This window comes from Pistacia vera, unplaced genomic scaffold (assembly GCF_008641045.1).
Source record: "Pistacia vera cultivar Batoury unplaced genomic scaffold, PisVer_v2 Contig911, whole genome shotgun sequence".
In the NCBI taxonomy this organism is placed as follows: Eukaryota; Viridiplantae; Streptophyta; class Magnoliopsida; order Sapindales; family Anacardiaceae; genus Pistacia; species Pistacia vera.
Window position 1 is genome coordinate 82306 of NW_022196792.1, and position 25356 is coordinate 107661.

At 33.4% G+C, this 25356-nt stretch overlaps 1 pseudogene; it reads right to left on the bottom strand.

The window, feature by feature from the left end:
- LOC116119928 overlaps positions 1–25356 on the bottom strand; it is a 35824-nt pseudogene that overhangs the window by 2619 nt on the left and 7849 nt on the right.

Here is a 25356-nt window from a genome sequence, read left to right on the forward strand (position 1 = left end):
GAATTTCTTTCACCTGATTATCTCAAGGCATTGAGATTGGGGAATGTGTTGAATTCTCAGATTTGATTGAGAACTCGTATTTTTCTTCACTTATGGATGAAGGGGTGTATACAGTGTATGTAGAAGTAAGTGGAATAAAGGGCCATACCACTTCCTTCCATTGATATAGAGGTACAGGTATCTAGTCTGATTGGCTTGGGTCTCTTCAACCTCAGCAAGTACAAGTTAAAATAATTGCAGCTTGGGATCACTAGCTTCCAACCGAACTGCACCGAATCCTACCATTTTTGGGTATTACAGCAGTCTGCATTACTGTAGATGGCAGTTTTCGTTCTGGGTGTAAACTTTGAGCGAGTTGTTGATTGGAACCCATCTTCTGGCTGTTGTAAGGTGACCATATGCGATCATAAATGTCATCTCGTACCTGCTTATTTACATTTTCTCAGTTGTCAAGCTTTCAGGTAAAATCCGATTAATGGAGGATCGTTGTTGTCGGATATGAAATGACTTACCTGGATGTTTTATTGGTTATTGATCCAACATCCCATCTTCGAAAGAGTAGTGTCCTGACTGAATAGGATAAGTGAAATTTCTCAAAGGCCTTAATTCTAGTGCTGAAAGAAGGTAGTCCGGACCTGTGTTTATAAACAGACTTATGTAGTCCTGCTGGGGCACAGGATAATCTCCTTGGTAACAATAGTTGATTCATCTGCCAATTCCACGAATCCCACACATCAGCTCCAAGAAGAAGATTAAAACTTGGTACCTTACCTCGGCCGTCATAATTTCCATACATGATCTTGCCCTAATCAAGAACTTCGAACTGCCACGAGAGGTTTTAAGGTGTAGCAATTTTTCTTCCCCTCAGGGAAGCTCTTACATTCAAACTGTTGTTCCAGGGAGCTACTGTTGAATTTAGGTGATATCTGATTGTTTACACCAGTCTCAATGAGGCTGCATCCGAAGTGTAATTTAAAGCCCGTTATCTTATCATTATAGTCAAATTTTCCGATATTCCGCAGTCTTGCTGATAAAACCTGAAAGAAATGACTACATGAGTCAAGTACCATTCAGTGAATAACATGAAAACACTTAAAATTTTAGTTATTGGAACCTGATGGATTCTGGCCATGAACCAGAAGAGTCATAGCTACTAAGCCAAAAAATGCAATGGTGAAATGCTTGAGCACATCCATGGCCATTTCAGATTTCTTCCAGCTCAGATTTCATTGTATAAGTTAGGGTGCCAAAGTACATTTTATAATCTATGTCAACTCTTCTTGTAAGCATAGTCCTTGTGAAGATGTCATGATTCTATTTCTAACTCAAATATTACTATCCTGCATTATGATTAACCCTGTGCAATTTTTTTCTGGATATATTCGTATATATATAGTTGAGTCTGTTAGACAAAGACTGCATTTGACAAAGCATGAGTGAATCATTGACCGAAAATTTGGGGATCTGGTCGCTTCATTTGTTAAAAAGTAATAAAAAAGAATTCATTACATATGCACCAGCTTTACAGATTGAAATGTTTGAACTAATACAAAATTGAATTCATGCAGTTAAATTTTCAGATTTAACGGTTTTAGCATGGTATCAGGTCAAATCAATGAAGAAAAATATGGTGTTTTTGTTTGAATTGTCATTTTATCTTCCCTTTGTTTCGATTTATTTTACCTGTGATGAATGTTTTAGACCTCAATACAATTGCTTGGTTGCTTATAAACTGTGAATTATGATCATTAGAGATATTTCAAATTTTTAATGTAATAAACTATGTGTATGATTGTATTTAGTCAACTAAAACCGTATTTTAATAGCAAGGAAATTTGACTCAACCAATTGTTATAGAGATTTTAGAATCTACAATAAAATAACAAAGAGACAAGTCTTCTTGGTCAATGGTTCATAAGTATTTAAAAGAATGTTGAACAAAAAATAATATGATATGCGCATCAGGATCATTATCATTTCTTAACAGATCAGTACTTATCCAAAAATTCCAAGTGATTATAACTAAAAAAATGTATAATTTCATTCAAGTCTTTGATAGCTTAGTAGAACAACTGTACATATTAAAAAAAAAAAAAAAAAAAAAAGGAACAAGGACCAGCATTATTGGCAGCTGGTTCTGGGGAATTCCTTCATATAATTTTTAGTAATATAGAAATTTTGAATCCATAAGAATTTGTCAAAGGGAAAGTATGAATATTCAAAGACAAAAACATGTGAGAATTCTTTATAGATATGTCAAGTTTAGAAGTCACTGGTGAGCCTGTCATAAGGAGAAAACTATGTTAATCACTATTTTCAGTCAATGATCAATTTATAAGTCTTGAATTTTCTCATTAAAAAGGCATGTTAGTTGAAGGGCACTATGTAAAGCCTAAATAAGTTGAAGGATGATTAAAACAGCAGAACTTTCAAAGGAGAATTTCAACATGTCATAAACCGTAGGAGTGCAAGAGCAGCAAATCAAGAGGGACAATTTCACCACCTTATAGAAGCCATTGGAGAAGAGCTGTAAATCAAGAGGGAAAAATGTTAACGGGGGTAACTACAGAAATAATGCTGTAACTACAGAGCACTCTGTTCTGCTTGTTCCTTTCTGTCATCTAAATCTAGATAGCTTATATGGACCTGAAATGAGGAACAAAGCTTTCATTGGCTGCAATACAATGTATAGTAATAAATTGTGTTTTTGGAAAATGAATAAAAATCATAATCTCCATACTGAATGTCGCTCTGATAAAAAAACTGTGTATGGTTACTGCAGTTGAGCATATTTTCAAGGAAAAAGAGTAAACGAGACCATTAGCATATATGAATTTGTGAATGTGATGTTAAACTGAACTGATAAGATTATGTCTAATGTATTTTCTGCCTATACTTTTCTACATGCATTTCATTTAGTCCATATTCAACAGGATTGATAAATTGATATTTTTATTACCTGATGCTATACTGATTGTGAGATGCCTTATTTTAGACTATTGTGACTTATGTCTACTTCATATAAAAGCCGTATTAAGAGAGGAAATTTAGTTTCTTCCTTTTTTTTTTTTTTTTTTCCCCCTTCTTTAAAAGTAAATAACGCAAATAAAGTCAACTGAGCAGATACTGCTTTAAAATGAATACTGCTGTAGTCTATTATTATGTGAATTTAAACTAGAAGTTTAACAATGTTATGCAGTTAGTCGATTACGAAGAATGAGTTTATTGTGTAATTATTCAGGATATAAAAACTCAATGAAAACAGAAACAAAAAGTAAAGAGAAGAAATAAGCGTTAACTTAGGTTTTTTTTTTTTATTTAATTATTGCCTCAATTTATTATATTAATTATATCCAGAATGCAGAATAGCTAAACCTGTGGCATATACCAATAGAAAGCTTAAAGTGAACTGATGAAATATTCTTATTTCCAGCTTGTGGAATTGCTATATATCACTTGCAGCAGCATTCTAGTGCACGTCTTTATCTAATCTCCTAACTTTTAAGCCATGTCAATGCTTTCTTTTCTGTGATTTCAGCTGTTTTCTCCAACTTATCTTACAACTGATGATCAGGAAATAATTTCTAAGCCTTCAATTCAAGTTTCTTTTTTCCCCAAAAACAAATTACATTAATTAACTGCAATGTATAGAAAGTAGCTTATCTGCTCTTGTTTTTATTCTCTCTCCTGAAGAACACAACTGAAGTAGAAGATCAACCTTGTACACAAACAAGCTTATTCATACAAACGACCCTGTTAGGGAAGATAATTCAATCTGAAATTTTGAATTGATGGATTCAATGCCGTGTTCTGATTCAGTGTCATTGGCCACTGTCTTACGAGCTGTTTCAATTGCTAAACACTGGTTCAGTTCAATTATTACCTGATTCATGGTTGGCCTTTTGGAGGAAGTTGAAGAAACACAAGCCATAGCTACTTCAATAGTTTTCCTGCCAGAGTCTATGTCAAAGTCTCCGTGTAATCTTGGATCAACAATATTTTTAATATCCTCATTTGCAAGCATGTCATTCACCCATTTACTTATATGAGTCCATTCAGGAGAATTTTTATCAATTACAGGTTTGCTTGTGATTGTCTCCAAAAGAACCACTCCAAAGCTATACACATCACTTTTTTTTGTTAATTTCTGTGATCCATGATACCTGCAGGGCAAAATACGTAACTTAGTCTTTGTACGATGATTCATTTTTAAAAGGTTTGGGTTACTGTTTAGTAAACAATGCAATCTTTGTCTGATGATTTCCCAAACATTAGATGTGTTTAGATATTTTCGAAACGAAAAAAATGAATAATGAGGACAGGATAACAGGACTTCTTACTCAGGATCAAGGTATCCAGTGGTGCCAGCTACGGACGATGTTATCATATGAGTTCCACTTTCGACTGGAAATATTCGGGAAAGACCAAAATCAGATAGTTTAGCCTGAAATTTTTCATTTAATAAGATGTTTGTGGATTTCACATCTCCGTGAACTATGGCTAGCGTACAACCACTCTGGAGATACTCCAGTCCTGCATTTCAAATTACATGCACACAATTAACTAGTTCACTTAACAAACCATATAAACAACAAAGAAGAAAAAATAGTACTCATCAACTCGCAAACCTTGTGCTGCCTGGGTTGCTATTCGAAGTCTCGCTTCCCAACTCAAGATATCTCCACCCTTTTCTGTGTGCATAAGTAATACATACATAAAATCAGTTGATAGCACAAGAATATATATATATATAGCTGTGAAAGAGATCAAATCGAAAGAGCTAAAATTTTGAACCATGAAATTAAATTAAAGGGTAAACAAACCTAAGAGATGTTCCTGTAAGTTTCCTTTAGCCATGAACTCATAGATCAATGCCATGTTTGTGCCCTCATCACAATATCCAACAAGTGTTGTCAAGTACTTATGATGAACACTCATTAAAATTTTGACCTGTGAATAAATACTCATATCTTATTCTCACATATATATATCTGTATGGAAAAGTTGAAAATCTCTCGCACAGGTTAGTTCACATACCTCGGCTTTGAACTGCTTACACCCTTGAAATGATGATGGAGAAAGCATTTTTACGGCTAGTTGATTGTCATCTATGTAACCATGGTAAACTTTTCCAAATCCCCCTTTACCAAGGACCGTCTCAAAGTTGTTGGTAATCCTCACCACATCTGAGTATAAGAACCTTTTTTTTTTTTCAAATCCAATGAACTATCCCTCTTCCGAACTGGACAAAAAAAAAAGAAAGAAAGAATTTTCCGGCTAAAGTAATTAATCTTGAATCCAGTGAAATAATAAAAATTAGCAGCTTTTATATAAAATTTTATTTATTTATATGTTTTTATTAGAACTAAAAACAGTATTGCTACATAAGTAATGTTACAGTTTCTATGTTTTGAAATCCTAGTTTTTTGTGTCCCAAATAATATGAGGTTTCTAGCCTCATTCTATTTTCATTGTTATTTTGAAGAACATAATTTCGACATCTCTACAATAATCAAATTTAATTGGTAGTTTCATTATCAAAATTAAAGAGATATTATTTCTCAGCAGAATATCAAGATGTGAAACTTATCTAAGAAACTTATGCTCTTCTCTGTTTAGGAGAATTGATACATTTAGCTAGCAGTGCTTGTTAATTTCTTGAATTACTAAATTACTGAATGATGCTAAGACAAAAACATTATAATTTTTTTTTTTTTTTTTAATTTGAAAGATCAGTTTTCTATAGTTCACTCAATTTTTCATTATTTGAACTTCATTTACTATATTGCAGCATATTAACATATTAGTCTTCTCTTTGTGCTATAGGATTTGGAACGTTACAGAGTCTCCTCAATTGAAGTGATTAACAGAACATTGTTGAAAATAATGTGAAGCCAAAACAGGGTCGTTTCACTTAAGTCCATTGGAAGCCAAAACGGGGTCGTTTCATTTAAGACCATTACCAAAACTTAGCCGTCAGCCGTCAACCTTTTGTGTATCTAGTACCTCAGGGCCATACTACTAGATCGTGAAACTAAGGTATTTACTGGCTGTAGGATCAATATTTTGATAGTACTTTTGGATTCTAGAGATTATAGTTATGACAAGAATGGAGCAACTTACTCAGGGTCAAGGTATCCAGGGGGCAGCAATAGTTGTTGAAACATGAGTACCCTTTCAGTGGGAAAAATTCTGGAAAGGCCAAAATCAGATAATTTGGCTTGGAAATTTTCGTTCAATAAGATGTTGTGGATTTCACATCTCTGTGTACAATAGGTGTTTTACAGAACTGTGGGATATTCCAATCCTGCACTTCAAACAACTCATCATATAGTAATGAACTTAGTGAAAATAAAATTTGTATATCATAGCTTCCAAACCTTGTGCTGCACTCTGTTGCTATCTTAAGTATTCCCTCCCAAATCAGAGTTCCCATCATCTCGGCATCCTCGAAAGTAGCTAAAGATAAAGGCAGGTTACAATATGTAACTGGGAGAAATCAAGTGGTGAGCTATATTATAGTAGCAAATGAAAGAATAAACAAACCTAAGAGATGTTGTTTTAAGTTGCCATTAGCCATAAATTCATAGATCAGCCCATGTTTATGCCCTAGTCGCAATAACCAATAGTGCTGTCAAGTTTTATGATGAACTCTCATTTAGAAGTTCAACCTGTAACAAAGTAAAAAGACAGCATAAATTTAGTTTGATGATAGAAAGGAAGTTGAACATTTTCTGTACTAAAAAAATTGAGACCTCAGCGTTGAAACTGCTTGTTCCTTGAACTGAAGATGGGGATAGCATCTCACTGCAACTTGTGTGTCATCAAAGATCCATGGTAAACTGTTCCAAATCCTCCTTCCCAGAACCTCTCAAAGTTGTTGGTAATTCTCACAACATCAGAGTATGAGAACCTTCGATTTTTCAATCCAATGACCGTTTCATTCCGTTGTTTGTCCTTTTAAGGCTCCATAAAATAGCCAGTGCGGCCAAGAGGACACATAATGCTACGCGCTGCTAGTAATGGAACAGTAAACTTTTTCCCCCTGAACATGAAGCTTCAGCACAAAGATCGGATTTTCTTCCACTTGAATCAACAGATGATGATTAATGTAATAATTCAAATAACTATAAACAGTCTGTTGATCTATAATTTTCTCTGCCTATCATCTATGGTTAACAATTTATGAAATAAAATCATTTAGATCTTAAACTTTGAACAGAAATCAAACCTTAGTAACAGCAAGCCATCATTTTGTTTTTCAAGAGTGCAGCTGGAATTGAACCTTTGAGTTTGTTCCAGCAATTTCTGCAAATCCAAAGTAAAGTTGATCTTCATTTTCATAACAATAAAAAATCATTTCTTATAGTCTTAACAATGACTAAATAACTTACAGCTCGGTCAAAAATGGTAGTGTGATAGAAAATCAGGCACTGGTCCAATCAAATGTTGTTTGATAAGTCCCTGAAATAGTAATAAATGTTAGGCTTATTTAATTGGTTCCAATATTAGTAGGTTGAAACTAACCGGTCCAAATGAGATTTAAATACTTACAGAATCTGTAACGATGTGAGACTGGATATGTGAGGAGATATCTCTCCTCCTAGGCACGACGACAAGTTCCTGCTTGCATTCTCAAAAATTCTGGTAATAGAATGTTTTGTCAAGGCTATGAAGTGAAACCTTTCGGAAAGATGAAAACATAGAGGGATATGATCCTAGGGGGATTATAATCATGTAGCTGCAATTAGACCTTGCCACAAGTAATTAGGGTCACATGGATCTCCTTGCCACTTTCTTTTCGCTCCATATTTTTGTCTGATATTCAGCATAGCATCAACTAACATTTTTTACAGGCAAAAACAATTCGGAATTAAAACCATAGTGACAGATTCTAGCCCTCCGAAATGAAAATGTCTACAAGAACATACCATCTGTTCATTTGTCAGCAACTGTGGAAATTCTTTCACCTGATATATCTCAAGGGCATTGAGAATTGGGGGAAGTGTTGAATTCTCAGATTTGATTGAGAACTCGTATTTTTCTTCACTATGGATGAAGGGGTGTATACAGTGTATGTAGACAAGTAAGTAGGAATAAAAGGCCATACCACTTCCTTCCATTGATATAGAGGTACAGGTATCTAGTCTGGTTGGCTGGGTCTTCAACCTCAGCAAAGTACAAGTTAAAATATATTGCAGCTTGGGATCACAGGTTCCAACCGAACTGCCCGAATCGCTACCATTTTTGGGTATTACAGCAGTCTGCATTACTGTAGATGGCAGTTTATAGTCGTTTGGGTGTAAAATTTGAGCGAGTTGTTGATTGGAAACCCAATTCTGGCTGTTGTAAGGTGACCAATGCGATCATAAATGTCATCTCCGTACGTGGTATTTACATTTTCTCAGTTGTCAAGCTTTAGGTAAAAATCCGATTAATGGAGGATCGTTGTTGTCGGATATGAAATGACTTACCTGGATGTTTTATGGTATTGATCCAACTCCCATCTTCGAAAGAGTAGCAGTGATCCTGATGATAGGATAAGTGAAATTCTCAAAGGCCAATTCTAGTGCTGAAATGAAAGGTAGTCCGGAGCTGTGTTTATAAGACAGACATGTATGTAGTCCTGCTGGGCACATGGATAATCTCCTTGGTAACAATAGTTGATTCATTGCCAATTCCACAGAATCCCACCATCAGCTCCAAGAAGAAGATTTAAAACTTGTACCTTACCTCGGCGTAAATTCCATACATGAATCTTGCCCTAATCAAGAACTTCGAACTGCCACGAGTAGGTTTAAGGTGTAGCAATTTTTCTTCCCCTCAGGGAAGCTTCTTACATCAAGAACTGTTGTTCCAGGGAGCTACTGTTGAATTTAGGTGATATCTGATTGTTACACCAGTCTCAATGAAGGCTGCACGAAGTGTAATTTAAACCCGGTATTTATCAGTATAGTCATAATTTTCCGATATTCCGCAGTCTATGCTGATTAAACCTGGAAAGAAATGACTACATGAGTCAAGTACCAGTCAGTGAATAACAATGAAAACACTTAAAATTTTAGTTATTGGAACCGATGGATCTGGCCATGAACCAGAAGAGTCATAGCTACTAAGCCAAAAAATGCAATGGTGAAATGCTTGAGCAATCCATGGCCATTTCAGATTTCTTCCAGCTCAGATTTCATTGTATAAGTTAGGGTGCCAAAGTACATTTTATAATCTATGTCAACTTTCTTGTGAAGCATTCCTTGTGAAGATAGTCATGATCATATTTTCTAACTCAATATTACTATCGCATTTAGATTATGACACCTGTGCAATTTTTCTTGATATATTGTATATATATAGTGAGTATGTTAGACAAGAAACTAAGCATTTGCAAAGCAGTGAGTGAATCATTGACCGAAAATTTGGGGATTGGTGCGCTTCATTGTTAAAAAGTATAAAATAAGAATTCATTACATATGCACCAGCTTTACAGATTGAAATGTTATTGAACTAATACAAATTGAATTCATGCAGTTTAAATTTTCAGATTTAACGGTTTTAGCATGGTATCAGAGTCAAATCAATGAAGAAAAATATGGTGTATTTTGTTTGATTGTACTTTACTTCCCTTTGTTCGATTTATTTACCTGTGATGAGATGTTTTAGACCTCAAACAATTGCTTGGTTGCCTATGAACTGTGGAATTATGATCATTAGAGATATTTCAAATTTTAATGTAATAAACTATGTGTATGATTGTATTAGTCAACTAAAACCGTATTTATAGCAAGGAAATTGACTCAACCAATTGTTAATAGAGATTTTAGAATCTACAATAAAATTAACAAAGAGACAAGTCTTCTTGGTCAATGGTTCATAAGTATTTAAAAAGAATGTTGAACAAAAAAATAATATGATATGCCTGCATCAGGATCATTATCATTCTTAACAGATCAACTTATCAAGAAAATTCCAAGTGATTATAACTAAAAAAATGTATAATTCATTACAGTCTTTGATAGCTTAGTAGAAACAACTTGTACATATTAAAAAAAAAAAAAAAAAAAAAAGGAACAAGGAACAGCATATTGGCAGCTGGTTCTGGGGAATCCTTATATAATTTTAGTATATAGAAATTTTGAATCCATAAGAATTTGTCAAAGGGAAAGTATGAATATTCAAAGACAGAAAAACATGTGGAATTCTGTATAGATATGTCAAGTTTAGAAGTCACTGGTGAGCCTGTCATAAGGAGAACTATGTTAATCACTATTTCAGTCAATGAATCAATTTATAGTCTTGAATTTTCTCATTAAAAAGAGGCATGTTAGTTGAAGGGCACTTATGTAAAGCCTAAATAAGTTGAAGGATAGATTAAAAACAGCAGAACTTTCAAGGAGAATTCAACATGTACTACAAACGTAGGAGTGCAAGAGCAGCAATCAAGAGGGAAACAATTTCACCACCTTATAGAAGCCATTGGAGAAGAGCTGTAAATCAAGAGGGAAAAATGTTAACGAGGGGTAACTACAGAAAATAATGCTGTAACTACAGAGCCCTCTGTTCTGCATTGTTCTCTTTCTGTCATCTAAATCTAGATAGCTTATAGGACTGAAATGAGGAAGCAAAGCTTCATTGGCGCAATACAATGTATAGTAAATAATTGTGTTTTTGGAAAATGAAAAAAATCATAATCTCCATACATGAATGTCGCTCTGATAAAAAAAACTGTGTGGTTACTGCAGTTGAGCATATGTAAGGAAAAGAGCTAAACGAGACCATTAGCATATATGACAATTTGTGAATGTGATGTTAAATGAACTGATAAGATATGTAATGTATTCTGCCTCTACTTTTCTACATGCATTTTCATTTAGTCCATATCAACGGATTGATAAATTGAGTATTTATTACTGATGCTATACTGATTTGAGATGCCTTATTTTAACTACTGTGACTTATGTCTTACTTTATAAAGCCTATTAAGAGAGGAAATTTCTTCCCTTTTTTTTTTTTTTTTTTTCCTTCTTTAAAAGTAAAATAACGCAAAATAAAAAGTCAACTGATGAGACTGCTTTAATTAAAGATACTCTACTGTAATGAACTCTCGAAAGAAGTTTTGAACAAGGTTATGCAGTTAGTCGATTAGAAGAATGAGTTATGGTAATATTCAGATATAAAAACTCAATTGAAAACAGAAAAAGAAAAAAGTAAGAGAAGAAATAAGGGTTAACATTTAAGGGTTTTTTTTTTTTTTTAATTATTGCCTCAATTATTATAATTATATTCCAGAATGCAGAATAGCTAAACCTGTGGCATATACCAATAAGTAAGCTTAAAGTGAACTGATGAAATATTCTTATTTCCAGCTGAGGAATTGTTATGTATCACTGCAGCAGATTTAGTGCACCTTTTATTCTAATCTCTAAATTTTAAGCCATGTCCTGCTTTTTTCTGTGTTTCAGCTGTTTTCTCCAATATACTTACAACTGATGATAGGAAAATCATTCTCTAAGCCCATAGCTACTTCAATAGTTTTCCTGCCAGAGTCCATGTCAAAGTCTCCGTGTAATCTTGGATCAACAATATTTCAAATATCCTCATTTGCAAGCATGACCTTCACCCATTTACTTATATGAGTCCATTCAGGAGCACTTTTATCAATTACAGGTTTGCTCGTGATTATCTCCAAAAGAACCACTTCAAAGCTATACACATCACTTTTTGTTGTTAATTTCTGTGATCCATGATACCTGCACGGCAAAATACGTAACTTAGTCTTTGTCTGATGATTCATTTTTAAAAGGTTTGGGTTACTGTTTAGTAAACAATGCAATCTTTGTCTGATGATTTCCCAAACACTAGATGTATTTAGATATTTTCAAAATGCAAAAAATGAATAATGAGGACAGGATAACAGGACTTCTTACTCAGGATCAAGGTATCCAGCGGTGCCAACTACGGACGATGTTGTCATATGAGTTCCACTTTCGACTAGAAATATTCGGGAAAGACCAAAATCAGATAATTTAGCCTGAAAATTTTCATTTAATAAGATGTTTGTGGACTTCACATCTCTGTGAACTATGGCTAGCTTACAACCACTGTGGAGATGCTCCAGTCCTGCATTTCAAATTACAAGCACACAATTAACTAGTTCACTCAACAAACCATATAAACAGCAAAGAAGAAAAAATAGTACTCATCAACTCCCAAACCTTGTGCTGCCTGGGTTGCTATTCGAAGTCTCGCTTCCCAACTCAAGATATCTCCATCCTTTTCTGTGTGCATAAGGTAATACACACATAAAATCAGTTGATAGCACAAGAAAATATATATATATTAGCTGTGAAAGAGATCAAATAGAAAGAGATAAAATTTTGAACCATGAAATTAAATTAAAGTTGAAAATCTCTCGCACAGGTTAGTTCACATACCTCGGCTTGGAACTGCTTACACCCTTGAAATGATGATGGAGAAAGCATTTTTACAGCTACTTGATTGTCATCTATGTAACCATGGTAAACTTTTCCAAATCCCCCTTTACCCAGAACCATCTCAAAGTTGTTGGTAATCCTCACCACATCTGAGTATAAGAACCTTTTGTTTTTCGAATCCAATGAACTATCCCTCTTCCGAACTGGAAAAAAAAAATTCCGACTAAAGTAATTAATCTTGAATCCAATGAAATAATTAAAATTAGCAGCTTGTATATAAAATTTAATTTATTTATATGTTTTTTTTCTAGAACGAAAAACAGTACTGATACATAATGTTACAGTTTCTATGTTTTAAAATCCTAGTTCTTTGTGTCCCAAATAAAATGAGGTTTCTAGTCTCATTCTATTTTTATTGTTATTTCGTCAACTTATGCAAAAGTTAACATGAAAGTTTGGTTTCGAAGTATAGCATTATATTATTTTAGTTTCATAAGGGTAAGATTTTTCGAAAAGGATACGAGTCATAATACCTTAAGGAGGCCCTCTTCAATACAACACTTTACATAAACTAAAGAGTAACTTTATAAATAAATAAATAAATTTTAATATATGAGTTGCTAATTGGCTGCCGTGGAGAAGAGGAAGGTTGAAGAAGAGGGTGTTACTGAAATAATTTTGAAAGGAAGATAGTTATTTTACTAATATTATAATTTGAGAGCTAGAAAGTAATTTATTAATTTACTTATTACTATAATAAGAGGTAAAAAAGATATTGACTAGTCAAACCTGGTCAAAACAAAATTTACCATAATAGAGTTTAAAATTAGTCAGGAGGCCGAACGACTTACACATACCCAAGGTTTGTTGAAACGATAAGTTGGTACCTAAAAGGTTTTGAAACAACAAATAGGTACCTTCCGTCATGTTCTGTTAGTGATTTTCGTTTGATAATAGTGAAAAGACTAGAATGCCCTTGAAAGTTTGATATTTTAGTCTTTTATAAATTTAAAAATTTCTAAAAAACCCCCTAGGTTTGCTAATTTGACTAGATACCCAAATATATAAAATTTTTGTAAAATAATAAAAACACCCCCGCCACCCGCAGTGCCAGATTCCAGCCACCACCGCCAGAATCTGGCCGGTAAATTGCGTTATGACACAGACCCATCGGATCTATGTTGTAACGGGTCAATATAGCCTTTTCTGACCATATCTACGTCTAGATCTGGCCGTCGAGGCCGCAAAACTCCATCTGGCCTTTGCCGGCCTCGCCGGCCAGATCAACGCGTTACGACACAGATCCGATGGGTTTGTGTCGTAACGCAATTTTTCGGCCAGATTGCGGCCTCAACGGCCACATCTAGCAGTAGATCTGGCCTTTCCTGCTAGATCAGCCACGGATCTGGCCGAAAAATGCTAGATCTAAGCGTTACGACACAGATCCGACGGTCTGTGTCGTAAAAAAATTTTTCGGCCAGATCCCGGCGGTGGTGGTCGGAATCTGGCACTGGGGGTGGTGGGGGTGTTTTTGTCATTTTATAAAATTTTTATATATTGGGGTGTTTGGTTAAATTAGCAAACCTAAGGGGTTTTTTAGAAATTTTTAAATTTATAAAAAACTAAAATATCAAACTTTCAAGGGCATTCTATTCTTTTCACTATTATCAAACGAAAATCACTAACAGAACATGACGGAAGGTACCTATTTGTCGTTTCAAAACCTTTTAGGTATCAACTTATTGTTTTGACAAACCTTGGGCATGCGTAAGTCATTCGGCCTTAGTGGGGATTTGTAATTTCAAAATAATAGCTAGCCGACTAGCACTACCAAAACTAAGAGCAAACTTCGGAGCCTGCCCGATTATGTCTTAAGTATCAAAAGGATTATCGAATAAAAATCTACTTATCTAGGATATTTAATTTCATAATCTTCTCAATTAACTAGTTTTTCAAACAATTAATCTCTCAGTGGTAATACTAAATTTTTACGTAATGCTCTTTTTACCTTGTTTTCTCCGTCTAAGGCTCCATAAAATAGCCGCTGCAATACGACGGTAGAAAATGAAACGACTGATGCTAATATCGGAGCAATAAAGTTGTTCTTTTTTCTGCATGAAGCTTCAACACAAAGGTCTGGATTTCCGTCCACACTAGAATCAACAGATGATGGGAAAAAATAAGTTTCTTTTAAGTGTTTGTTATTCATTGTGATCACGTAGAGAGAAATAAACCTTAGTGACAGCAATCCATTCTTTTTTTTTTTCAAGGAGTCCTCCTGGAACGGAGCCGTTTAGTTTGTTTCTTCTCAGGTTTCTGCAAATAAAAAAATATCAACTAGATGACCCTTCATTTTTATAACGAATAGAAATGTTTACCATGTCTATGCATTAATCTTTAAATATGATGCCAAATAAATAACTTACAGCACCGTCAAGAATGGTAGTTGTGATAGGAAATCAGGCACTGGTACCGTCAAACTATTATCTGATAAGTCCCTGTAATGGTGACCGATATCTTTAAGCTTACTTGGTTCCCAGTATTAACTAATTGATGACAACTTCTGTATGCGAGGTTAAGATACTTACAGAACTTGTATGGATCGATTTGAGACTCGATATATCCGGAGATATCTCTCCCTCTATTCCACTTGTTGACAGATTCCTGCTTGCATGCCCAAAAATTTCATTAACAGGGGAGGGGGTGTTAGTGTCTTTTTTAATATTTTATTATTTTTAATTTAAATTAATAGTTTATTATTTGTTTTTTTTTTTGGAAAGGTTAGTTTATTATGTGTTGTTAAACATAATTTAATTTTTTTTTCTTTTTTCTTTTAATCTCTAAATCGCAGTATGTGAGTTTGTTGAGCAATAGAAGAATTAAGCAAGGAAAAGGAGAATGTTCAACTTAAGAGGAGATGTTGAGCAGTAGAAGAATTAAACAACAAAAAGCTTTCCGTTTATGTTTGAAGTACAAGCATTCAGTCTGTGTTTGAGCTATTTTTACTTTTATAATCAAAACGCTGTGTTTTATGTGTACAAGCAAAACGCTGCGTTTTTCAGTTACAACAGCTAAGTATAACCTGTATGTTTTTACAAAATTCAGTTAAGGAAGCAACAGATTTCTTCTTCAATCGTGTTCTTGATTTTTCTTTCATCAAACCTAAAATATTTCAGAGGTTTTTTTTTTTATTTTTTATTTTTTTATTTTTTAAATGATATACTTAAAAAATATTAGACCTCTCAAAAAAAGGAAAAAAAGAAAAAAAAAAATTCTATCCATTAGTAAGTGATCAATTTTAGGAAGTTGGGTGCTCTCTTGACCTTTTCTGTTTTTTTTTTTTTTTCAGGGTTTTATAAACTTACAGGGACGTGAGCGATGGAGGATCATAACCATTGTAACCGCAATCAAGACCTTGCCACAAGTAAACTTTTGGGGCACATGGATCTCCTTGCCAGTTCTTTTTACTCCATACTTTTTCTTGATATTCATGATAGCATCCACTAACATATTTCGAAAGATTTGAACCCATTAAAAGAAAAAAAACATGAAGAACTTGTTAAAAGAAAAAAACAGAGAAAATTGTCTGGAAATATACCTTCTCGTTTTTCTGTTAACAATTGCTGGAATTCTTTTACCAGGTATATCTCAAGGGCATTGAGGATGGGTGATAGTACAGAATTCTCAGTTTTGTTGATTGAAAGGGTAATATTTTCTGTACTGCTCAAGGGTCCTCGGCTGGCCACAGAGAAGGAGGCTAAGTAATTGGGAACAAAAGGTCCAAACCACCACTTTCCATCTACATAAATATTCATTTCTCTGGACTGGTTTGCTTCAACTTCAGCAAAATGCAAGAACACATAATATTGCGAAGTGGGATCCTTAAGTTCCCAATGAAATCCCAAGGAATCGCTTCCATCTGCTGGAATGGCCGCAGTCTTCATAACACTAGATGGTGGTTTGTAATCGTTCTCAGTGGACTCGGTAGAGAGGGGGCGACCAACTGATGGTGTCCATCCGTCAAAGAGACTGGGCCGCCAAATACGATCGAAAACGTCATCTTTGTACCTATATATATAATACAGTTTTACTTAGTAAATAAACAATATTAGATTCACCAAAACTTGAAAATGGCTTACCTGAATGTTTGATTGGTTCTGGAGCCGACATCCAACCGAAGAAAGAGAGACAATGATCCTGATTGAGCTACATAAGTGGAATTTTGCAGGTGCCTTAATTCTAATGTGGATATGAAAGGTGTTCCAGAGCCTGTGTTGACAAGGCAGACATGTAATATTATTCTGAGGGATATGAATGATCTCCTTGGTAACAACAGTGGATGCATCTTTCAATTCAACCGAGTCCCATACATCAGTTTCTAGAAATAGATCAAAACTCGGTGCTTTACGTTGGCCATCATAATTTCCATACATGAGTCTCGCTCTGATCAAAAGCTTATTATTTTAACCTGCAGGGTTTAGGGTATAGCAATTTCTTTTTCCTTCGGGGAAGCTTCTAACATTCAAGAACTGTTGTTCAAGGCCGTTACTGTTGTATTGATCACTTGATATAGTATTGCTTACGCCACTCTCTATAATGTTTGCATCTGAAATGTAATTTATGTCTGTGATCCTGTCAGTGTAGTCAGAATCTTTCGGTATTCCACAATCTATGCTAATAAAGCCTGAGAAAGATAAATATACACAGGAAACTTCAGTGTAATTAAATCTCAGAGTAACGATGAATATTAATATTTAAAAATTAATCGAGCTACGATAACCGGTTTGACTCTGGCCGTGAACCAGAACCGTGATAACTACCATGCCCAGAAATGCAAAGATCAAATGCTTTAACATCTCGATCGCCATTATTTCGGATTCTTACTGAGAATATACAGTAGGAATTAGTTATGATCACAGATTATATAGACTGCCAAAATACAACAATGAATAATACTACGTACTATTTATTACCCAATATATTATGGTGCATTCACATGTAGACTCTCATCAACTTCAAATGCAATAATAAAATATATATAGCATTGTAGACAAGGACCATAATCTATAAATCTCAACTTCAGAACTATCATGGAAAAAGTTAATGGCCTGCAAGACTACTAGTCTTGAAAAGCAGACTTTTATAAAGCAAGAGAGCTTGGGTTGAATTGAAAGACAGTTTATTCTTATTTACATTTGGTTGAATTCATCAATCCAAGAACTGAGTCAAGCAATCATAATGGTTAGATGGAAGAGGAAATAAAAACATGTGCCACACGATTACTATTAGGTGATGAATATTGTATTTCGGTTCAAGCAAAATTTTTAATTTATATGTAAAGTTGACCTTACTATCCATCAGCTCTCCAGATTGAAGATTTATGTATGCATTCTGTTATCAAATAGGAAGGAGATTCGAGTATTTCTTGACGTTGGAAACCATATATTGAGAAATGATATGGCATCTTTTGTCATAATTTGTTTGTCCTTTCACCTTTGGCTTTAGATTTATATTACATGTGGAGAGATTTGCTAAAACTTAATACCATTGCTTGGTCGGCTATGAATATTTAACTAACAAGAAAAATTGGCTCAAACAATATAGATCTGAGAATCTCCACTGAAATTAAGAAAATAAGTTTATGTTATACCTTTGTTGACATGGTATCACACAGACACAAACTATGCATGTGGACCATATAACTTTTGTATTTAATAACTATCAATCACGTTCGTAATAAAAATATATATGAAAGAGAAAAAATATATATATATTGTTGACATAGATTCGCTTATTAGTTGTATGAACGATGTGGTACGATATTTAAGAAGAATGTTGGTCAGAAAATACATTTTTTAAGAGATCAAAACTTGTGCGAGAAATTTCCACGTCATTCATAGGTCAGTGGCAACAAGTTGAAAACCTTATATATATGTTTCTTAGTTATATAGCGCATTTTGAATCCATACCAATTTGTCAAAGGGAAAATATGAATATTCAAAGACAGAAGAAACAAGTGACAATTCTTTATAGATATGTAAAGTTTTAATGACAGACTGTTTCATCAAAATATCCATCTATAAATCCCATATAAAAAGTATGTTATCAACTTGTGCTGGTCATAGGGATACCATTGAGTTACATTTGGAATAGCCTGCGACGCTCAAATTATTTAAGAATAGATGAAGTCAAAAACTATATGCAGAAACTAGTGCTTTAACTACAGAACACTCTGTTCTGCATCGTTCTATTTCTGTCTTGTAAAGTTAGATAGCTTATATGGAATTGAAATGGAGACGTAAAAATATTGTTTTCTGTAACAAAATCTATAATAAATTAATTTTGGTGTGGAAAAATGAATGAAAAACAAGATTGCAGACTCTCATCTTCTGCTGTCCTCTCTGTTTTTTACGGAGAGCTCTGTTCAGCTGTCCCTTCTTTTTCAAAAATCAGATTATCGTTCAATTTATGCTGCCAGAGTATGTATATATAATAACAATTAGAATTATATCCTTTCAGTTCTCGCTTTTAACGATAAGCATGATCAATTAGGACATCATCATATTACTGTCATTCTTCAATTCAAGTTCATTTTTCAGAAAAACAAATTACATTAATTAACTGCAAGGTATAGAAAGCTTATCTGCTTTTGTTTTTATTCTCTCTCCTGAAGAACACAGCAACTGAAGTAGAAGATCAACCCGGTATACAAACACGCTCCTTCATACAAACTAAAGCAGGACATATATCGACAAAGTACTACCTTGTTAGGGAAGATAGTTCAATCTGAAGATCTGAATTGATGGATTCAATGCCATGTTTTGATTCAGTGTCATTGGCCACGGGCTTACGAGCTATCTCAATAGCTAAACACTGGTTCAATTCAATTACTACCTGATTCATGGTTGGCCTTTTGGAGGAAGTTGAAGAAAAACAAGTCATTACTAATTCTGTACCTTTCCTGCCAGAGTCTATGTCAAAGTCTCCCTGTAATCTTGGATCAACAATATTTCTAATATATATGTAGCTGTGAAAGAGATCTAATTGAACGAGCTAAAATTTTGAACCATGAAATTAAATTAAAGGGTAAACAAACCTAAGAGATCAGTGCCATGTTTGTGCCCTCATCACAGTACCCAACAAGTGTTGTCAAGTTTTTATGATGAACACACATTAAAATTTTGACCCGTGAGTAAATACTCATATCTTATTCTCACATTAAATCCTTTGAGAGGAATGACATAATCATGTCGCATATGATGACACATGACTAGATAAGAGAATTTTGACATATTATGTAAGATGCATGACATTTCTCATATTCATTTTTTGTGCATACTTTTGAGCCATACTCAGCTGCTTTTGACCCAACAGTTTGGGTTTAGCCCAAAGCCCATCTAAACATACTAAGGTCCTCTCATATGGTATTATATTCTTAGTTATAAGAAATCATAATATATATCTGATACATTTCTTGCTTACTTCTCTATTATATGAATGATTTGTTCATTATCAAGCAATGCTGAAACTTGATAGGGATCATGCTAATGCTTATATAATTATAATATAATCACTAAGTTTCAAACCAGAATAATACATTTTACTGGCTTTAACCATAAAAGAGAACCTATACAACAATGTTTCAAGTCTAAAATTTAATATTTAACTAGTTTGCAAGCTTTATAATCCAATATTCTGTTTGAAACAACCTTGTTTTCATACAGTTTTTCATCAAAGCCATATATCTTCTGTCTCAAAACAGAGGAAAAAACATGGAATTTTGCAGAGCCTTTGCTTTTCAAGGTTCACATAATTTGCCATTCTCAAATTTAGAAAAAATAACTTCCATCTCAAGTTATGATGAAGCTAAAAGTGTAAAGGAAACCTAATTATTCTTTGAGTATACATTTTCTCGCGACCATAATCAACCAAATTCTTTCCTTTAAATGGTCTTCTACACTTTGCATCACCTTATTTCTTTCTTCAAGAGTAGCTTGTTGAAACATATGATATATTTATTGATTACTTCTCTATTACAAGAATGAACTATTCATCATCAAGCAATCGTGAAACTTGAAATGTTAATGCTTATATGATTATAATATAATCACTAAATTTCAAACCAAAATCATATATTTAACCAAGATTTTGACAACAAATTTTTAACTGTTTTAACCAATATTTTAAGTAAAAATAAATAAAAATTGTCCAACTAATTTTCAAGCTTTATAGATTGTAATGCAATATTTTGTTGAAACAACTTTGTTTTATATAATTATCCATCAAGGCCATATATTTTCAGTTTTAGAATAGAGGAAAAAGATGAGATTTTTGTAGAGCTTTTGGTTTTTAAGATTCACTTAATCTGCCATTCTCAAAATTTTACTCAAAACTTACTTCCATCTCAAATTACAATAAAGCTAAAAGTGTAAAAGAAACTTAATTATTCATTGAGTAAAGGTCATTTTCTCCCAACAAAAATCATTCAAATTCTTTCCTTTAAATGACCTACATTTTGCATCATTATCATAGCTGATAGATTGAAAAGACTTCCTATTTTACAAAAAAAAAAAAAAAAAAAAAAAAAAAGGGTTCAAAAAACAGCCCTGTTTAATTCATTATTTTGATAGTTTTTAGAATAATATTTTGAAAAAAGTTAAATTGGGCGAGTATCACGATGTAGGATTTGGAAATTAACAAAAATACCGCCTATATTTGTTTATTTACTAAACACCCCTATAATAAAATATTAAAAGTTAACACCCCCAACCCACCCATTAAATATGGACAGCTGGCCATCACCGCCGGAGGGTGGCCGGAGTGTCTTTGCAATTTCTAAAAAAAATATTTGAGAGTGTTTAGTTAAATTAACAAATTTATGAGGTTTAAAAGAAATTGAAAAATATAGAATAATATTTTGAGAATAATGACATTTTACTGTTTAACTTTTTTGGGAATACTAATAATAGTATTCCCAAAAGCGAAACAAACGAAGCCTGAGTCCGTTGTTTTATTAATTCATACCATATTCCCTATCCTATTCCCAAAATAGTTGTTTGTTTAATTATTTAGGAAATACTATTATATTTTATTTAATTACTTTTAGTCCCCTTAAGTTTATTAATTTAATTAAACACTCCTAGAAAAAAGTTTAAGAATTAACAAAAACACTCCTACCCACCCATAGTTGTCAGATTATGGCAACCATCGTCGGTGATAGCCAGAATTTGTCACAACAACGTAGAAACGACCGGAACTGGGTGGTAATTTACCGATCAGGCCTTTTCCAGCCAGATCCACAGTGGATCTAGCTGCCAACGACGGCTAGATCTGGCCTTTTGTGGCCATCAACAGCCAGATCTAGGCCAAATTGACGCACGTCCGACCAGATCTGACCGGTCTGCCTCAGAACACCATTTTTCGGCCAGATTCCGACGGTGATGGCTGAAATCTGACACTATGGGTGGGTGGGGATATTTTTGTTATTTTACAATTTTTTTTATATATTGGGGTGTTTAGTTAAATTAACAAACTTAGGAATTTTTTTTTTGTTAATTTTTAAATTTTACCTCGTAATAATCACTCTATTCAATTATCCAATTTTATTCTCAAAATCTTAACCAAAATAACAAACCATATGACCCTTAATTATTAGTGAAGTCTAAACGAGTTGGTTACATTCACTTTAAATAATATTGTGTCACATCAATTAGTGGGAGTAGCAAACTTTGAATTGGACAATCTTTTTTATTATATAAATTTGTTTTTGGATAAAGTGGGGAGGTGAGCTCAGATTGTTCGTATATGATATATGTAAATGAGGAAATTGACTTATTTTAGTCATAAAATTGAATAATCTAAAACCTGTTACATGAAAGATAAATTATTAATTTATTTATCATTTTCAATTGATTCCATGAATTTACTTGTGGAAATTTTGTTGAATTTGGGGTTGGTTCTAGAATTGAAGTTAAGTTGGATTGGATTGAGAGTAATTGTAAAATTGATAAGATTTTTTTTGTGATTATTTTTCAGTATTGTTCTAAAATTGATAAAAACATTTGCTAGAACTAAGAAGTCGTACTTCAAGAAAATAAAACTTAAATCCCTTGAGAAGATATTTGTATTTAAAAACTAATATATATAACACCATGCAAATAATATCCATATACTCTTATTTCACATGATGTGTTTTCATATGTAATTAACAATCTGACGAGAGGAATGATGTCATGATATCGCATATGATAACACATAACTTGACAAAAGAATTTTGGCACACTAAATAAAATGTATAACATTTCTCCTACTCCTTTTTGTGAATCTTTTAGCTTTTGACCAACAGTTTGTGTTTGGGCCCGATCCATAACTTTAAGGCCCATGTAAACATACAAAGGTCCTCTCATAGAATTATGTTGTTTGCCAAGCAAAATAATATTATATGATATATTTCTTGATTATTTCTCTATTTACATGAATGAATTATTCATCATCAAGCAATGATGAAAATTATTATTCAACTAAATTTCAAGCTTTATAGACTGTGCTGCAATATTTTGTTGAAACAACTTTGTTTTCATATAATTATCCATCAAGACCATATATTTTTAGTCTCAAAACAGAGGAAAAGCTTGAGATTTTGCAGAGCATTTGCTTTTTAAGATTCACATAATCTGCCATTCTCAAAATTTTACTCAAAACTTATTTCCATCTCAAGTTATAGTAAAGCTAATAGTATAAAGGAACTTAATTATTCTTTGAGTAAAGATATCTTCTCCCAACAAAATCATTCAAATTCTTTCCTTTAAATGGCCTTTTACACTTTGCATCAAATTCTTTCTTTCTTCAAGAGTAGCTTGTTGAAAGTTCACTCCTTAAAATCAATTGGATTATTTTAAATATTCTTGTATCACTATGATAGCTTGTAGATCGAAGGGACTTCCTAAAAGAAAAGAATAAAGGAATTGCTTGGACAACACTTAACACTTTAACTAGTATCGGAGCAAAACTTTGGTTTGAATTTATTCCTTGGTCTGTTCAATACAGTATAAAAGTTGAATAAAAGTTACAACATCATCACAACATAAGCAAACCAGATATTTCGATTTCTTATCAATCTTTGTTTAATCAATTACCATCATTCAATATGGCTGAAGCTCTTGTTTCCATTGTCTCAAAACAACTGGCTTCCATCGGTCCTCAACAAGTGGAAGAAGGAATAAGGCTAATTACAGGTGCTAAACAAGACATTGAGAAGCTTCAAAGCAATTTCATAGCCATTCAAGTTGTGCTTATTGATGCTGAGAATCGACAGGTGAAGGAGAATGCTGTGAGAGTTTGGTTGGCCAAGCTCAAAGACGTGTCCTATGACATAGATGATGTGTTGGACGAGTGGAACACAAAGCTTCAAATTTTAAGAATTAAGAAAGCTAAAGATGATTCTAAGGCTCTAAAAAAGGTATGTTCACTCATTCTTTACTATCTCATCTGTAGGCCATCGGTTCTGCGTTATGATATTGCAGTCAAGATGAAAGATCTTGATAGGAAATTGGATATTATTGCTACTGAGAAATAGAAATTCCAATTTAGATCAATCACTAAGAGTAGCAAGAAGTACAACGACCAATGACAACCTCTATTATTAATTTAACATAGATTTATGGAAGACATGATGATAAGAATACAATAATAGATTTTTTGTTTACTCAGAGTAGTCATGCACAAGACCTCTGAATTATCTTTATGGTAGGGATGGGAGGAATTGGTAAGACTACTGTTGCTCAATTAGTATATAACGATGATCAGGTGAACACCCATTTTGAAAACAAAACATGGGTGTGTGTTTCTGAGCCTTTTGATGAGCTTAGAATTGCCAAAGCAATCCTTGAATCTCTCACAAATAGTGCACCAAACTTAAATGACTTAGAAACTGTGGTGCAAAACATATGTCGACATATTGACGAAAGAAACTTTCTTCTTGTCCTAGATGATATATGGACTAAAAATCCCAAAAATTGGGATCAATTGAAGTGCTCTTTCAAGTATGGTTTTCCATAAAGTAGGATTTTGGTGACCACACATAAGGAGAAAGTTGCAAATGTCATAGGAACCACCAAAATGATCCCATTGGGACATTATCTGAGGAGCAATATTGGTCACTTTTTAGTAAAGTTGCATTTTTTGGAAAAAGCAATGAAAAATCTAATGAATTGGTAAAAATTGGTAGGAAAATTGTTCATAAGTGTAAGGGTTTGCCACTTGTAGTAAAGACTTTAGCGAGTCTTTTGTGTTTTAAAAGAAAAATTGTTGAGTGGAAAAAGATCTTAGAGAGTAAAATTTGGGAATTAGAAGAGGTAGAAGAGATTTTTTGACCTCTACTATTAAGTTATTATGATTTATCCCCTGCTTTGAAAAAAATGTTTCTCATATTGTGATATTTTTCCAAAGGATTATAAGATAAAGAGAGAACAATCGATTAGGTTATGGATGACTCAGGGCTATGTAGAGTCAAAACCAAATAAGGATATGGACTTAGTTGGTGAAGAGTATTTCGAAACTTTGGCAATGTATTATTTCTTTCAATATTTTGAACAAAGTGACTATGATATTTATATAGGTTCTTGCAAGATGCATGATATAGTGCAAGATTTTGCTCAATTTCTTAATTTTGCTCAATTTCTTACCAAAAAGGAATGTTATACAATAGAGGTTTGATGATACAAGAGAAATTGAATTAGAATCTTCTTATGATAAATTTAGACATTCAATGATAAAGATTCAAAGAGGGGCTTCATTTCCTAGCTCTATTTATACCAGAAATACTTTTCTATGTAGCCTTGTGCTTGATTGTAATTACAGTACAGACCCTAAGAAAGTTTTGTCCAAATTAGTTGATCAATTTACATGTCTAAGGTCATTATCTTTGAGT